Source organism: Protobothrops mucrosquamatus, unplaced genomic scaffold (genome assembly GCF_001527695.2).
Source record: "Protobothrops mucrosquamatus isolate PMUCROS unplaced genomic scaffold, P.Mucros_1.0 scaffold790, whole genome shotgun sequence".
In the NCBI taxonomy this organism is placed as follows: domain Eukaryota; kingdom Metazoa; phylum Chordata; class Lepidosauria; order Squamata; family Viperidae; genus Protobothrops; species Protobothrops mucrosquamatus.
In genome coordinates, this window is record NW_015387057.1 from 337,106 (window position 1) to 355,449 (window position 18,344).

The window sequence follows — 18,344 nt, forward strand, 5'->3', positions numbered from 1 at the left end:
CCCCTAATACCATCCAGTGCTTGGCCCAAACATGCCTTGCAGTTTCTTCAAAGCTTTCTTCCCCTGTTTTTGCAGGATACACAAGACTGACTTTCCAATTTTCCTTGGAGGAACATTCGTTGTGGGAACAAGTGGATGGTAAATGCTTCAAGAAGTAGGGAGATGAAGGCTCCCTATATGAATTGTCTGTCTCTTTGTGTGTTGTTCTAGTCTGGCTGACTTTGTGACGATAATACAATTTGCCTTCCTTTCTTTCTTTCTTTCTTTCTTTCTTTCTTTCTTTCTCTCTTTCTCTCTTTCCTTTCTTTCTTCCTTCCCTCCTTCCTTTCTTTCTTTTCTTCTTTCTTTCTTTCTCTCTCTCTTTCTTTTTCTTTCTTTCTTTCTTTCTTTCTTTCTTTCTTTATCTCTCTTTTCTTTCTTTCTTTCTTTCTTTCTTTCTTTCTTTCTCTCTCTCTCTTTCTTTCTTTCCTTCTTTTCTTTCTCTCTCTCTTTCTTTCTTTCTTTCTTTCTCTCTCTCTCTCTCTTTCTTTCTTTTCTTTCTTTCTTTCTTTCTTTCTTTCTCTCTCTTTCCTTCCTTCTTTCTTTCTTTCCTTCCTTCTTTTCTTTCTCTCTCTCTCTCTCTCTCTTTCTTTCTCTCTCTCTCCCTCTTTCTTTCTTTCTTTCTTTCTTTCCTTCTCTCTCTCTCTCTCCTTACTTATCCAATTTATTGGCTGCCCATCTTAACACAGGTGCCAAGCACCAGAGAAATCAGGAGATTCAGGCAGTTCAAACGGCAATAAAGATTTATTGCAAGGTTAAACTCTCTATAAGAATCTGAACTACTTCTGGTCAAAGCAATTTGGCAGCCGATAAGAGTCAAAGGAATGGACTTAGATCTCTGGTGGGCATGAAAGGACTCATGACTGATGACATCTTTCACCCCTCGCTCAGGCTCACCTACGTCAGGGTAAGATTCGATTTATGATTTGAAGCTATTGGTTGTTCTAATGCACTTTTCTGCAACCTCGTTGGCCGCTCTTCAGTTCTTTTACACACTGTTTGGGGAATGGAAGGCTGCTTCCATGAATACCAGGCCTTAAGAGCAGACATTAAACAAGGACAAAGGCTTCTGGACAGGAAAGGGGACAGCTGTGGTCCGAACCCTTTGGAGGCAGCCAGTTTGAAGAAAGCTAACGAACAGCAGATGCAAAATGTTTTTGCTGGATCACACTTGTTGACAGACAGGTGTCAGCATTTTTGACCCCTTGAAGTTTCCTGGATGGTTTTCAAAGGCAGTGGAGACAAGGAGAGCAGCGCAGAGCAGACGCTAGAGGTAGCATGGATGATATGACCCAGTTCTTGCTCTCCATAAACCAGCAGAGACGGTAGATTGAAAACAGAGGGAGAGAAGGTATTCTGGATCACAGCGCTCCAGAAAAATCTGGATCCACGAGCAGTTATCATAAAACCAGCTTTGGAACCTCTGAAATCTTGAGCTCACTGGGATATCGTAATGCTCCGTGCCATCTAGGCTGGATTCCCGAAAGCCCTCAATCAACAGGATCTATTTCTGATCAAAGACGTTGGGCTCCGAGAAATGCCCCCTGCCTCTCTTGCCATCTTGTTTCATTGGCCCCAGTTCTGTGTACCTTAATATTCCCCCAGCATTGCTTTCAGCCTTATTAAATGTGTCATCTTGTTATGTTCTCTGGTCCTCTTTTCTGGAAAACAAATAAACAGTAAGGATTTGTCAATCTCGGCCCTAAGTGAGAGTGGCAGCAAACTTAATCTGGTGCTAATTAAGCTTGTGGAAAACTAAATCAAGCATCAGAAACCACAGATTATTTTAAGCTTCTTCCAGTATAAACAGAAAAAGTTGAGGATCGGTAACATTTTATTTTTGTTGACAGTTCCCCCCCTGACTTTTCCTCCATTTTATTCCCTTCCTCAGATAGCCTGGCCATTGATTGCTGCTCACTCTGTCTTCCTTTGGCCTCCGCATGGCAGTTTGTTAATCCTTCCTATTTATGTGCATTTAAGCAGGATTACAAACTTCAAATACACTGTAAAAGGAACCTGTATACAAGCCTTCAAAAGCACTTAAACATGCTGCTGATAGCTAGACCAGCCTCAACAAGGAAATGCCCAACCTTTGGAGGGTTGGGGGGGAGACCAGGCCAAGTGTTTATTTGCCAGCCATCTGTGATTACAAAGCACGGAGGGACAAAAGGACTGGGAAATGTAAAATGATGGAAGGTTTAGCATCCTTGAGCATCGTGTTTCCCCTTCTACAGGCCGTCCGACAAGGCAGGGAACGGGTGTGCTTTCAAGATGACGGGAATGTCATTGTGTGCATGCAGTTTGTTGATTTTTTGGGAGGCGAAAGAAAGGAAGGAAGGAAGGAAGGAAGGAGGGAGGGAGGGAGGGAGGGAGGGAGGGAGGGAAGAAGAAAAGAGATAAGGAGGGAAACAACAGGAAGCAAGCAAGAAAGGAGGGAGGGATGGAAGAACGAAGGAAGGAAGGAAGGAGATAAGGAGGGAAACAACAGGAAGCAAGCAAGAAGGGAGGGAGGGAGGGATGGAAGAACGAAGGAAGGAAGGAAGGAAGGAAGGAGATGAGGGAAACAACAGGAAGCAAGCAAGAAGGGAGGGAGGGAGGGATGGAAGAACGAAGGAAGGAAAGAAGGAGATAAGGAGGAAAACAACAAGAAGCAAGTGAGGAAGGGAGGGAGGAAGGAGATAAGGAGGAAAGCAAAGATCAACAGGAAGGAAGGAAGGAAGGAAGGAAAAGATCCAACTATCCTGCTTTAAGATCTAGTTTGAAGATAGCCATGCATTAGACATACCAGGGTGACCATTTTGGGAAGATGGATGCTTGTAGACCCCTACTGGAACCTCCATTTATCAACTTTAGAGCAATTGATTCAGTTCTCACTAGAATCTATGCCACCTCATGTCTCTGATAGGAATAGTATTTGAGAAACAGAAGCCTCTTATGCCAGAGCAGAAAGGTGTGTGGTTAATTTGGGCACATAGTCTTCACGGAGCAGACTGTGAACACTCTGGTTTTGGAGAAGATTTGCTCAAAGCAGCAAAACGTTCCGTCTTCTCCCTTGATAGATTGGCTGAAAAAAAACTGACCGGCCCAAAGTCCACCCTACGGGAAAGTAGACTAGAACCTGGGTCCGTCTTTCTACTTCTAATCCTAACTCCTTAACCACTAACTCCCTCTGGCTTTTAAAAGGATTAGTTATTGGTCCTCTTAAAATGATAAATCAGCACAATCCTACAATGTTTTCTTTCTTTTTTTCTTTTTTCCTCCACCAGGGTATGTCCCAAAGCACAAGGGCTCAATCTTTTTGCTTGCCTGGGCTGCACCGAGTGAAGAAGAACTGTCTTGGGCAGCATATAAAATATGTCATATAGTTAATGTATATAAATCAGATAATAAAGTTAAAAATTTACGATCTTGTAGGGCCACTTTACCAGCTGTCCGGGGCCTCGTGTGATCCATGGGCCACCGACTGGACCTACCCGTTCTAAAGTTTTGATTCGTCCATCTGATTTCTTTGGTTCCAGAATTTGTCTATTGACCATAATGCTCTTCATCTCTGATCTTATAATTCTGGGAGTTGAAGTCCACAAGTCTTAAAGTTGCCAAGTTTGGAGACCTCTGTTATAAACAGACAAAAGCCACAGGAAACATACACACACACACACCTCCAAAAAGCTCTTTTCTCTGTGTCCAGTTTGACTGATTCAATATGGAAAATTTCAAGGTAAGCACTTCCTGCAGGGATTTTTTTTATATATAAAATTTTATTAGATTTTATAAGGATAAGAAAGGGATAGGGTCGGTATGGGTATTGAGTAGGGTTAAGGAATAGGATTAGGTTAGGTACAATAGTGGGGTTACCCCCAGCAATCATTCAACGCTGTAGCAAGCAGACTATCGTCTGGGTACAAATTTTAAGTAACAGTAATTAATATAATACTAAACAATTATAATCACCAAAAGTACCAATAATCCTGAGAGTAATAGTTAATCAGTAAATATCATTCAGCCTATTAAATTTCACATTCCTTTCTCATTAGATCGTATTGTTAAAACCATTGATAAAATTTTTCCCATGTTTTAAAATAGACTGAGTCTTCTTTCTCTTTAATCTCTAACGTTAAGTCTATCCATTTCTGCACATTCTAGAATTTTCGTAATTATAATTTGATTAGATGGTAAATTTTCATTTTTCCAAAATTGGGCAAAATGCTATTCTCGCAGCTGTCAATACACGTAATATTAAGTATTCAACTTAGAACTAAGGAGAAACTTCCTGACAGTTAGAACAATTAACCAGTGGAACCACCTGCCTCCAGAAGCGGTAAATGCTCCAACACTGGAAGTTTTTAAGAAGAGACTGGACAGCCATTTGTCCGAAATGGTATAGGGTTTCCTGCCTGAGCAGGGGGTTGGACTAGATGACCTCCAAGGTCCCTTCCAACTTTATTATTATTATTATTATTATTATTATTATTATTATTATTATTATTATTATTATTATTATTATTATTATTCCTAGCAAAAACTATTCTGGTTTAAATTCTATCTGTATTTTGGGATTTTTTTAAAGGACGTAACTGGGACTTTGTGAAGTACAACCTGAAGGGGCCGGGAGGGCAGCTTGCCTCTTACCAACTGCCCATGCCATGTTGCATTGGTTAGTAACTCAATATTGCACGGGAAGCCAATGAAAAGGCAAACAGAGGGAAGGATATTTCAATACGATAATTGTTTCCTAACCATACTATTTCTCCCCTGTGTTAAGGAAATAAAGCTGCCACGGTTTCCTGGTCTGTGGCTGTGTCTCCTCCCTTCTGCTCTCAGGAGCAATCAAAGGAGGGTGTCCTCAGAAGGGGAACCTGCAACCCCTCCCATTATTCTGTTTTCAGAAAGTTATCGTGTTCACAGACAAACAGACAGACCCACAACTCTAAACAGTTTCGATCATTTCTTTCCAGCATCCCACCAAAACAGAAAGCTTTTCAAAATAGGATATTAGCAGTGTACATCAGAAAGTACCCATCTATTAGAATTTTTTAAAAAAAAGGTTTGGTAGCTGCTTGGAGAAAAGGACAAAACATGGAATATTCTACATGGGTAGAAATGGGAGATGGAGAAGATGGATCCACCTCATCCGTTGACCTTGGATTAAATTTGTCTGAAATGGCGCAGGGTCTCCTGCTTGAGCAAGGGGGTTGAACTAGAAGACCTCCAAGGTCCCTTCCAACTCTGTTATTCTGTTGTTATTCTGTTTATTATTCTGTTATTCTTGTTGTTGTTAGTTGCGAAGTCATGTCCGACCCATCGCGAATTCATGGACAACGTTCCTCCAGGCCTTCCTGTCCTCTACCATCTTCTGGAGTCCATTTAAGTTCACGCCTACTGCTTCAGTGACTCCGTCCAGCCACCTCCTTCTCTGCCGTCCCCTTCTTCTCTTGCCCTCCATCTTTCTCAGCATTAGGCTCTTCTCCAGTGAGTCCTTCCTTCTCATTAGGTGGCCAAAGTATTTGAGTTTCAACTTCAGGATCTGGCCTTCTAAAGAGCAGTCGGGGTTGATCTCTTCTAGGACTGACCGGTTTGAACGCCTTGCAGTCCAAGGGACTCGCAGGAGTCTTCTCCAGCACCATAGTTCAAAGGCCTCCATTCTTTGGCGCTCAGCCTTTCTTATGGTCCAACTTTCACAGCCATACATTGCAATTGGGAAAACCATGGCCTTGACTATATGCACTTTTGTTGGCAGGGTGATGTCTCTGCTTTTTAGTATGCTGTCTAGATTTGTCATAGCTTTCCTCCCCAGAAGCAAGCGTCTTTTAATTTCTTGGCTGCAGTCCCCATCTGAGGTGATCTTGGAGCCCAGGAAGATAAAATCTGTCACTACCTCCATTTCTTCCCCATCTATTTGCCAGGAATTGAGAGGGCCGGATGCCATGATTTTGGTTTTCTTAATGTTGAGTTTCAAGCCAACTTTTGCACTTTCCTTCTTCTATTATTCTGTTATTCTGTATGTTATTGTTATTCTGTTTATTATTCTGTTATTCTGTTTGTTATTCTGTTATTCTGTTTGTTATTGTTATTCTGTTATTATTATGTTGTCATTCTGTTATTCTGTTATTCTGTCATTCTGTTATTCTGTTATTCTTTTATTCTGTTATTCTGTTACTCTGTTATTCTGTCATATGGGCCCTGTTTGCTAAACAGACAATCTTCCCCAGCTTTGTGAGAGCACTCACAAGTGTCCCAAGTGTTCTGGACCACAAGGCATCTCCACTTCTGGACCTCTGCACTGATAAAGCTTTGCTGGAATGCGGAATGGAATAACAGCAGCACTGGTAAGCCACACACATCAGTGGAAACCTTCCACGAGCCCCCAAAGATAGTATGCACTCCTGGGTGTGTTCCTGTACATACCAGCAACTGACCTTGACTTGAAGGATATCTTTTCTTTCCCTAGAGGATAACTTTTGTTTTACAAAACAGAGAAAAATAAAGGTAATGCACCACAATCCTTCCAGTAAACAACTTTCTCAAGCCAACAGATAAATTTCCCCTAATTTGGCTAGACATTCTCCTATCAGAACATTCAGATCAACTTCTTGGAATAGACTTGAATTCTTACTCCAGCGGCCCCATTATAGCAGGAAGCGTGTTTGCGTTTAAACTTGTAAGCTGCCCAGACTCACTTAAGTAAATAAAAATAAAAAGAAAGAAAGAAAGAAAACCAAGAATAGTCTATAGCACGTGTACTTTCTGCTGTCTGCCACACGATGGTGCATTTAGATAGCCTGCACCCAAAAGGCTGTTTCTCCTTTCCCAGAAAAGAGAAACTGGAATGAGGAATTGTAGAGCGTGTTCTATAGAGAGAGAGAGAGGATTGCTCCCAGGAAACAGATTCAGCAGGGTTTTGGTTTTTTTTTGGTTTTTTTTGCAGAATTTCAAATGCTACCAAACCTGTTTGATCAAAAGAACCGGTCCAAGGAAAAGCATTTTTGCATACATATCTGTCAGCTTTTCCATGGAGACCAGACGGGAAACATGAGCAGATAAGCTAATTCTACTTTATTGTAAACCTACATGAACAGGATCTTGCAAGTCTGGAAATACAATTAATAATATAATAATAACAACATTATTATTATTATTATTCATTAACTGAGGTTCACGTTGTAATAGTAATAGTAATAGTAATAGTAATAGTAATAGTAATAGTAATAGTAATAGTAATAGTAATAGTAATAGTAATAGTAATAGTAATAGTAATAGTAATAGTAATAATAGTAATAATAGTAATAATAGTAATAATAGTAATAATAATAATAATGTTGGAAGGGACCTTGCAGGTCATCTAGTCCAACCCCCTGCTCAGGCAGGAAACCCTATATCAGTGATGGCGAACCTTTTAGAGACCGAGTGCCCAAACTGCAACCCAAAATCCACTTATGTATCATTGGGTGCTGGGTGGGTGTGGCCCATTGGGTGGGTGTGGCCCATTGGGTGGGTGTGGCCAATTGGGTGTGCATGGCTGCGGTGGTAACGGCAGACTGGGTGGGACTAAAAAGTTCAATCAATCAATTCCAACTTTGCGAGATCTTTTTTTTCCCGTGAGAAGTTGAAATTGATTGATTGAACCTTTTTTTTTTTTGCACATGGCGGCAGAGACCTAATGTGAAAAGGTTTTATAAAACCCAGCTGAAGGCCTAGGATTGGGGCGACGGCGCGTGTGCCTACAGAGAGGGCTCTGTGTGCCACCTGTGGCACGCGTGCCATAGGTTCGCCATCACGGCCCTATAACATTTCGGACAAATGGCTGTCCAGTCTCTTCTTAGAGACTTCTAGTGTTGGAGCATTCACAGCTTCTGGAGGCAGGTTGTTCCACTGGTCAATTTTTCCATTGTCTCCTTTCAAGCCCAAGAAACCAGGATCCTTTTCTGGCCATCTTGCCTGCTCAAATTCCTGCTGAGGGCTGCCTTTTATGTACCTATTCCATTGATTGCGTCTCTTTGCCCTGTCTTGCTTTTGCCACCAATGTAAAAAATCATGAGGCACACTGTATAGCCTTCATCTCAAGTTTTATCATTTCATCGCAGTGCTTTACGCTGTAGGTAAAACAACCGATGCCGAAAAAGTAGCTCTTAGCTCCGTTTCCAGAAAGAGGTACCTCCGTTGGCCACGATAAATATGCAAGTACATAAACATAATGGGGAAAAGACTGTGAGAAACCTGTTCGGCTCACGTATCTGGTTTCTTAGCTTCAGATGGAACTTTCCCGAGCTAATTTTTCCCCCCAGAGCTTGGTGTTTTTGCCTGTTTATTTTTCATTTGTTGCTGATATGGTCTGTTTGCCTCTGCCAACGAGATGGTGAGCAAAAGCAAGAAATTAAAGAAAAAAAATGCATCCAGCAGGAGTACCAAGGAAATGTTGAAGGAAAAGTCTTCATCGTGGTTCAGTCCAAGCCGGGAATAAAAAACATGGTGATTGCTTTAGAAAGAAGATTGCAGTTTATTGGAGAGGAGAGCCAGACAGAAAGATGGCTCTGGAAGAAAAGAGAGGGCGAGCACATGTAGGGAGTGGGTTTTTATATCTTCTTGAGCCTTTTGTTTGGAGTTGTTCAACTTTGACCTGAGTCTGTGCCTTTTTGGTATTCTGATGGTGATGGGTTAATCCTATTATGTCCCAAGGGTCATATCCTGCTTCCCTGGGGCTGTGGCTGATGACTCTTAGATTTTTGGTGTTGATTCTAGGGATCGTTCTTCCTAATCCCAGGTTCCTGATTCCAGTCTTTCTGACAAGATTATTACATTTGCATTTCTGCAGACATGGTTTCTGTTTGGGACACAGAGACTTGGGGGCAGGGTTGGTTTCTGCTTTTAAAATCCTTTAGGGAAATATATTCTGCCTTTTAAATATTTCCAAAAATATTTCTTTCTCTGGGGGGGGGCTGACTTCCCACAAAAAGACCCGTGTGGAATGGCAAAACTGTATAGCTACACGAATTACATAGTGTGGCAGATGCAACTCGGCTGGACTCATTCATTAAGAGTCAGCCCAAGTTTTTAAACACATCACACCAGAGAGGAGAAACAGGTGGGAGCGTATAACCCTTGCCTTTGATGTCCTTTGCTGCATGGAAACAAAGATTGAAGGATAATGCAGGTGTTTAGTGATATTTCTATTTTTGACAAGGTAGCAGGTTATTTTCAGTATGTTCCCCCCAAACAACAAAATGGTGGATTCCACTTCACTCTCCTTAAGTGTTGTCTGTCACCTTCGGCCCTGATGGAGAAGATTGATGACCTGTTATGCTAGCAGGCAGATTTTTGTGTGTGACTGACTACATTTATATTTATGTGTATCCCTTTATTGTCTCACAGATGGTTTTTTCCAAAAGGCAACTGGGATTTCTTGGTTTCTTTCTTTGAAAATGTTTTGCTTCTCATCCAAGAAGCTTCTTCAGTTCTAAATATTCCGTAGACATTTTTTTCCTTTTATTTATTATATTTATCCCTTTATTATTTTTTATAAATAATTCAAGATGATGAACATACCTAATATTCCTTCCTCCTCCTATTTTACTCACAACAATCACCCTGTGGGTTGGATTGAAAGAGAATGACCCAAGGTCAACTAGACTGGCCCAAGGTCACTCAGATTTCATGCCTAAGGTGGGACTTGAACTCACCATCTCCTGGCTTCTAGGCCAACACCTTAACCACTAGACCAAATTGGCCTGATAGCATTATATGCTATCAAATTGGTGTCTTAGTGACTATATCTTCTCCAAGATGATCTGACTCCAGCCTGGCTTATCAGGTCTTCTGTTGGTGTAACTATTTCTACGGGAATCGTGTACGTTCACTGTCCTTGTTTTCTCTTTTCTTCCATCATAATGGATATGTTAAAGGACCTTGCTCTTTGTATATTGTGTCCAAAATAAAATAATTTGAGACTGATGATTTGTGCCTTAGGAGAGAAAACTGGACTGATGTGTTCTGTGATCCATGGCTGATCCATGATAGTCTCAGGAATCTTCTCCAACATCAAAGTTCAAAAGCATTAATGCTCTCCTTATCCTTCGTCTTCATTCAACTTTGGCTTCATAAGATAGCAAGAAAAATTATTGCCTGCATATATTTTTTTCTGAGCAATTTTGGTGTAGTGATTAAGGCGCTGGAGGTGGAAAAGGGAGGCCCTAAATCTACTCCTCACTAGATTCTTCTACTAAATTAAACTTCTGTCTTCAGAATTGTGGGTGCTCCATCACTGGAGGCTTTGAAGAAGAGACTGGACAGCCATTTGTCTGGAATGGTATAGGGGAGGGGTAGGCCACCTTGGCTCTTTTATGACTCGTGGACTTCAACGCCCAGAATTCCTGAGCCAGCATGGCTCAGCTTGGAAACCTCTCCCTTTCCCCTCAGCATGGCTGGCTCAGGAATTCTGGGAGTTGAAGTCCACGAGTCATGAGGGGGCCATAGTTCCCCCATGCTGGCTCAGGAATTCTGGGAGTTGAAGTCCCCAAGTCATGAAGGGGCCATAGTTCCCCCATGCTGGCTAAGGAATTCTGGGAGTTGAAGTCCACGAGTCATAAAAGAGCCAAGGTTGCCTACCCCTGGTATAGGGTCTCCTGCTCGAGCAGGGGGTTGGACTAGAAGACCTCCAAGGTCCCTTCCAACTCTGTTCTTCTGTTCTATATAGGCTTAAATAAATCTATGCTGCAACCTAACAGATAGTCTTGATTCTTTGTGCCTGATACTCACATACAACAAAGGAGAATATTTGTAACTCAGGGTTGAAATGAGGGATCCTTGGTGCTCTCTTGAGCTTTGATGTTACACTAGTTTGGCTAATGAAATGTCTACAAGCAAACAACAAAGCTCAGAGAGTACCAAGGATCCCTCATGCACATTGAAAATGGACAGGAATTTCATCTCTTTTCGTACCTGCCATCAGCCAAAGCTTGACACTCATACAGAGAGATCTCTGCTTTCCACATATCAAGAAGGTAATGGGAGGAAGCTGAGGACTTGTCCACTCAATGAATTGGCCAATAAAAGATAGAACATGCACCCATATTCAAGGTAAACCTTATCACCAAATAAATACAATACATCTATGAGAAGTTTCCAGAATTTTCATTTTATTTATTTATTTCTCTTCCTAGTTAATATGCACCATCAGCAAAAGATACATTTCCAAGTGTAAAGAAATCTAGAAGAATCTGATAAAGGAAAAAGAATCCCCAGATTTGGTCATGGTTGGACAGTGGTCATGACTCTTTGCTACTCCACATTCCAGGCAATTTTGTGCCTGAGCACTCAACAAACTGGTCAAGAAGTTATTTTTCATTCTGGGCAAAAGGTTAGACATAGCAAGGAGGCTCCCGAGCAAGTGGGGGTTGAAAAATTGAGCGCAGTCAACCTAAGGATAAAGAAGATGTGTTGGGGGTATTTCCTTAGCTAAAAACACTACTTAGCATATGAGGAGCAGAAGGACCATCTGCTATTCCTCTTCAGAACAACCATGGAATAAGTGGTTTCTCCCCCATGTTCTCTGGTTGAGAAAACCATTTTTCCAGGTATGGAGCCTTTGAAGTTGGTTCCAGCAAGAATTGTGGCTGAAAGGAAGAAATTGAGAATTCCACACCCAGCACTTGTGAATACCAAAGGAAAGCAGGTGAGTCGCTACTACGATCATGTGGCTTAGCAGAAAATACTCGTCTTCTGACCTAGCTTTAGCTGTTCGCCACCAGATTCTCCTATCCATTTCCAAGAACCTAATTTTCAGTTGTAGGTGGTGTGGGTGGAAAAGATAAGCTCACTCTTCATGTTCTTCCACCATTAGATTGCTGAAGACATGTGAAAAATAAGTGTTTGGAGTAATTTCTCCACAAAAGTAGGACTAGATTCAAAGCAAGTGTAAGAAATTTGACTTGTTCATAGCTATTTCTTCCAAGTGGGAGAAATCTTGAAAATTCTTCAAATGAAGATCTGGATCAAATCTGTCATTGGACATTGTTGGACACTGTCAATGCTGTATCTCAATCCAGAGGTATCCATTAATATGTGAAGACTCCTAGATATCTCCTAGGCACACTGGCTGAGGAATTCTGGGAGTTGAAGTTCACAAGTCGTAAAAGGGCCAAGTTTGAAGACCCCTGAGCTAGACTTAGGTTGACTTGACACCTGATTGACCAATAGCCTCCTACTCTATTCTGCCCTTTGCAGGTTTAACAGCAAACAAAATGTTTCATTTATTTATTTACTTAATCTCAGCCACTTGGCAGGACAAAATCCTTCCAGGTTTAATAATTCAGTAAAAAGGAAAGGGCCACCATATCCCACATAGCATTTAAACCCGTGTGAGCATTTACATCTTGCAAGATTAGCTCACCACACCTAACAGAGGCAATAAAAATCTAGCCATTCTATTTGCACAACATGATAAGCTGGGTTAGTTTTGACCTTTGTTATTTTGTTTTTTGAGGGAGTGTTTTTGTTTTTTCTGTTTGTTTGTGTTTTCGCTGGCGTAGCAGGTTGGGCAAAACCTGTTTAGTTGGTTATGTTTCAAGGTATTATTATGCATCTAGAAAATGGATGAATTCAGGAATCAGTTAAAGGGTTAAAGGGTGTCTGGGAAGGCAATTATGAGACTGGGGTGCAAAAGGAGAGAATCAACCCTGTTTCGAGAAGGAGAAATCTTGAAAGGTGAAATTGCAAATGTAGACAAATCAAGGACACCCATATGTAGCCAGCATAAAATAAATGGTAGCCTATTTCTCATCTCCAGTTGCCCCTTTTCTCTAAGCAGTGAAATGTTTCAGGAATTCCCAAGTCTGGATGGAGGACCCTGGAAGGTTATTCACATTTTGCAATATTGGTCTTTATTTACAGCCAGCAAAAGTTTGCATCTCTGACATCCGATTTCTATGGACATCTGATTTCCACGGAGAAAATGAGCGGCCTAAGTTCTTCGCAAGCCCCAACTCAACTTTTGGGCTGCTTCACACCAATGACAACAAAAAGATGGTGAGTTCAGTTTTACTTCTTTTTTTAAAAGGTTTGGATACTGCTTCCCATGTCAACTCTGGGAACAGTTTACCATTAAATCAGTCCAATAGACAGATAGATAACATACACAGAAATGGTGTGTAACATATTTTTAATAGTAATTTTATTATTAAAAAATCACGCAAAAAATTAATACCAACTAAAAAAAATAGAAGATAAATAGAAAAGAATAGCTATATACTGTAGTAAAGAAAAAGAAAATATATAATATGTGTTATATAAAATATATAAAGAAATGACTTCCTCTTTATCATAAACAAGTATAAACAATTTTAATAACTGATCATAGTCCCTTAAAACAAAATGATCTCTTTTTCCTATATATCATCTCTTATTTATAAACAAATCTTTAGAACGTCATTATTATTATTATTATTATTATTATTATTATTATTATTATTATTATTATTATTATTATCAGCAAAAAGGTTATTAGAGATAAAAACATATTTAAAAGACAAATACAAAGACCTTGTATTTCTTCCTTTTACTATTAACAAATTTGATCTTTTGTCCCTTCAAATAATCTCCTGGAACTTGATTTCTTTTTTTTTTTCTGCCTTCTCACAAAATTCTTCAAAGCTTTATCTGGCGCTCCATAGATGTTTTGGACAAACAGTACCCATCATCCTGATTCAAGAATGATGGAAGTTGTAGTGCAACGCATTTAGAGAGCAGATGGCTGTGTTAATAGAGCTTAACCATCAGATATGTTTTGTATGCGGTATTTTTCTTACTGTTCCATGTATTATAGTGGCACTCACTTCAGATTTCCATTCTTGTTTCTTATTAAAAAATTGCATTCCTATGATTTCAAAAGAACTAGGGATATTATATAGCTTGCTTTCCATATTATGTGGATTTTCTTCCCCTCTGGGATGAGATGTAATGTAAAATAAGACACCGCTTTTTTTAAAAAAAAAAGATAATAGAATATTTTCAAGTAACAAAGCAACATGACAACAGCCTCTTCATAATTATTGCAAGGCACAATTTTCTTGAAAACGATTGCTAAATGTCCCATCCATGTAAGCAACAGCTCATAGTAACATGGCTTATCCGAGGCTCTACTCCACACAAATCATGATGTACAAACGGCAACAGTAAAGTTCCTTCAACGTGACACACCAAAGGCAAACCACTTTATTAACACAATCATGCTAATTTGTTTAGAAATAATTCCAATTGAGTTCAGAGCTTATTCTGAAATATGTAGACTTAGGGTAAAAGGTGGTTAAAGCTTAAAATATATTGCAGAGAAAGATTGTAATCCAAAAGTGAATCTGAAGGAAGCAGAGCTTGTTTGATTATCATGATGTTTGCACAAAACAAGTCAGGAAGGAATAAAGGATAAGGTTGGGAGCTTGATGCCACAAAATATTTGAGGACAAAGAACAAAGTTTGCAGAAGTTCAGTTAAATCTGACATTCTGACTTCCGGTGCCTCCCTTGTGACTGGAGAGAAAAAAGCCAAGTCATGTCTCCTTCAGTATATGAGGACATATTTATTCTATGTTTTAGGGAATAATAGTTCAACTGAAATGTACACTAGAATATTTAAAATAGGTGAATCGATTGAAGCCACATTGGAAATAACACTGGTTGGTTTCATGTTTAAGTCCAAATCCTTTAAAGCAGGGCCTCAGCCCACTATTGTCATGGCCTATTCATAAACGGGCTGCACAAGTGGTGGGCCGGCGCACATGCACACATGCATACAGCTCCATTTGCACAAGTCAAGCTGCGCACACATTCATGTGCGTGCTGGCCCACTGCTCGTACGACTGGTTCCCCTTTCCCCCCAGCTGGGCCGCCAAGCTGCAAAGGTGGGGGACCGCTGCTTTAAAGAGAGATTTGGACTGTGTTGCAGTACACACCTACTCAGTTATCTTAATCATGGCTTATTCATGATTCCAGGTTTGCCTGGCCCACAGAACAATAATCACACAACCTACAGTCACAAAAAAATAAGTGGGTAACATGTGAGCAGTTTGTTTATGATTCAGTACAGGTGGTTCTCAACTTACAACCATTATTTTAGTGACTGTTTGAAGTTACAATGACACTGAAAAAAAGTGACTTGCAACCGATCCTCGTACTTACGACCATCACAACATCCCTCTGGTCCCGTGATCAAAATTTGGCTTGGATGTATTTATGACAGTTGAAGAGTACCTGAGTCGCGTGATTGCCATTTGTGAGTTTCCCAGCCAGCTTTGACAGCAAAGTCAATGGGGAAAGCTGGATTCACTTAGCATCTGCATGATTCGCTTAACGGCAACAATTTGTTTATCCGTGGCAAAACAACTAAAATTCAGGCATGACTGACTTAACAGCTACTCTGCTTAGCAACAGAAATTCTGATCCCAAATGTGGTTGTAAAATCAAGGACTCCATGTGTGTGTGATGTGAACACAGCTTAAACTGAGATTCAACCCCTTCGGTGGGATGTTTCAGACTTAATAATAATAATAAAGTTGGAAGGGACCTTGGAGGTCATCTAGTCCAACCCCCTGCTCAGGCAGGAAACTCTACACCATTTCGGACAAATGGCTGTCCAGTCTCTTCTTAAAAACTTCCAGTGTTGGAGCATTCACTGCTTCGGAGGCAGGTTGTTCCACTGGTTAATTGTTCTAACTGTCAGGAAGTTTCTCCTTAGTTCTAGGTTGCTTCTCTCCTTGATTAGTTTCCATCCGTTGCTTCTCGTCCTGCCTTCAGGCGCCTTGGAGAATAGCTTGACTCCCTCTTCTTTGTGGCAACCCCTGAGATACTGGAACACTGCTATCCTGTCCCCCCTCGTCCTTCTCTTCGTTAAACTAGACATACCCAATTCCAGCAACTGTTCCTTATATGTTTTAGCCTTGTTAACCATGATTTCTTGAACAAACCACTCTGCTAAGCCTACCTTTGGTTTATAGGGCTACAATGGCTGAACCAAGACTTCCGTTGAGGCTTAGCATGATATCTGAACCCAACCCCTGACTGCTCTTCAGATGCCATTTTAAGAGGTTGTTGAACTTCACACGTTTTTTTCAGCAGGATTCCTTTTTTCTATTACTCTCTTATTTCAGACTGAAAAGTAGTTTTTGAAGGTATCAGAGATCTTTAGGGATAAAAATATAACACGCCTCACACTCTGCTACACTATCTTCAGAAATCATACATAAATATAACGTGCCTTTCCTCTCCGATCACACTTGATCTGTGGTTTCCTTAGTGATAACCTATTTGCAACTGGTGCATTGTTTTGTTTCTCAGCAGTTCAAAAGTAATTTTCCATTTCCTGGGCTGCAAATGCAAGCGACTCAAAAATAGATATATCTTATTTGAAAGTCAAAAGGGTGGTTAGAGTAAAAGCAAATAGAAGAGCATGTTGAAAGGATCTTAGCCTTCAGCTCTTTCTGTCTCTGGGCAGTTTTTATTTATTCATTCAATTTGTATGGCCACCCATCTCACCATGTGATTCTAGGCAATAAACATTTAAAAATAACCACAATCACAAGAATACTTAAAAATATTAAAACTTACAATACAGAGCAGCTGAGAATAATTCACCCATCATAACTGCTAAATTAATTAAAAGAAAAAACGGGCTTTCTGCATGCACTCAGAGCTTCTTTTTTTTTATCTTTGTCAAGAAATGATCCGGGTCATTTCATCTAGGCAGGTTAATACAATGTAAGGAAATAACAGTTAGATCTAAACTGTGATCTAACTGAGACTTGGCGCTAAGCCTTGATCTAAACACAACACCTCACAGCATCTTTAGTTTGCATGTCCAAAATGGCTGATATTTTTTTTTTTTGCAAAATGATTGTTTCCTCCTGTCCTGACAAACAGAAATAGAATCCTCTATGAAGTAAATTTTCCCCATCTTTATTACATAACTCTTTTCTCTCCAGCCTGAAATATAACCTAAAATCATATGGCTAAATTTTGGCCACTCGGTTAACAAATTTCAGCCATAAAATTTTAGTTTGTTCAGGATGGAAGAGGCTTAAGGGTGGAAATTAAAGCAGAAATATTCCCTTTCCAACTTTGCAAAACAGGAAAGGGAAGGAAGGAAGGAAGGAAGGCTTTCCTTTGATGTCAGTCTTCTTCCAATGATGCCACTCACAACAGCTGTGGGATTCATTGTCTAGTTAGGAATAAACAATCACCAGCCAAAACTTCCAAGAGGAAACAATGGTATTTTTATTTTTGTTGTTGTTAGTTCCGAAGTCGTGTCCGACCCATCAAGACCCCTTATTTTTACTACTTTGCAAAGAGGGTGTGTCACATACATGCAGGTACAGTAGATACCTTAAATCATCAATATGCTTTCATTATATTCCCTAATACAGTCACAAATTTACCTCTCACCTTTCCTCATTGGCTGAGTATTCAGGTCATCACAACCTATCCGAAGTGCCTAAAGTGAATATATTATTTCTCCACCCCTGATTACATCTCACATTCCTCAAATTCTATGGCCCCTCTGCCCTTATTTACAAATTACCTTATATGGCTATTATTTCCTAGGGGTTGTCTCTGAAGTAGCTATCATATCGGCAAATTCTGGTTAAAACTAGTTTTGAGCACAACAAGGGTCTGGTCCTACATACCGTTTCCAAGCTTCAGCCAAGCTTATGAGATTAGCAATATATACAATGCATTTTCTTTACGTCTTCTGCAGTTTCTGTAAAAACATAGGTTCTTTTTCCCAGACAGGGTTTAGGAACAAATTCCAGCTTTATAACAATATCTTTATTCCAAGATACGTTCCATGTTTTTGAATAAGCTACATTTGGCAGAGTTCACATATGATAGGGATAAGCCACTGAGTCACCTGGCGCGCTAAGCCAAAATCAACAGAGGAAAACTGGTTGTGTTCACAGACAAAGGTTAGTTACTTTTGCATGCTGTGTGGCACAAACTCAACCATTTTTTTGTAAACCCTCTGGCTTCTACTATGGTTTACAGCCATCTATCCAATTTTGGTTCACTGAAGACCGTGTTGAAGTAAAACATATCTTAATACAGCCTGGGAGCGCATCCAGGGAATGAATAAAGAGCAAGTAAAGTAAATCAGATTACTTGGGGGTTCATTGTTAGATTTTGCAGGGGGGTTTTGGAGGGGGAGAAAAGGGTGAAAGATGGCTTTTCAGTAGCTGTAGATGAAATAGTCGCTGTTGGATCTTGATTCTTCCCGCAAAGTGTTGCAATGTGCTGTTCTTGCCTAACCCTACCACCAACCTTCCAGTATTT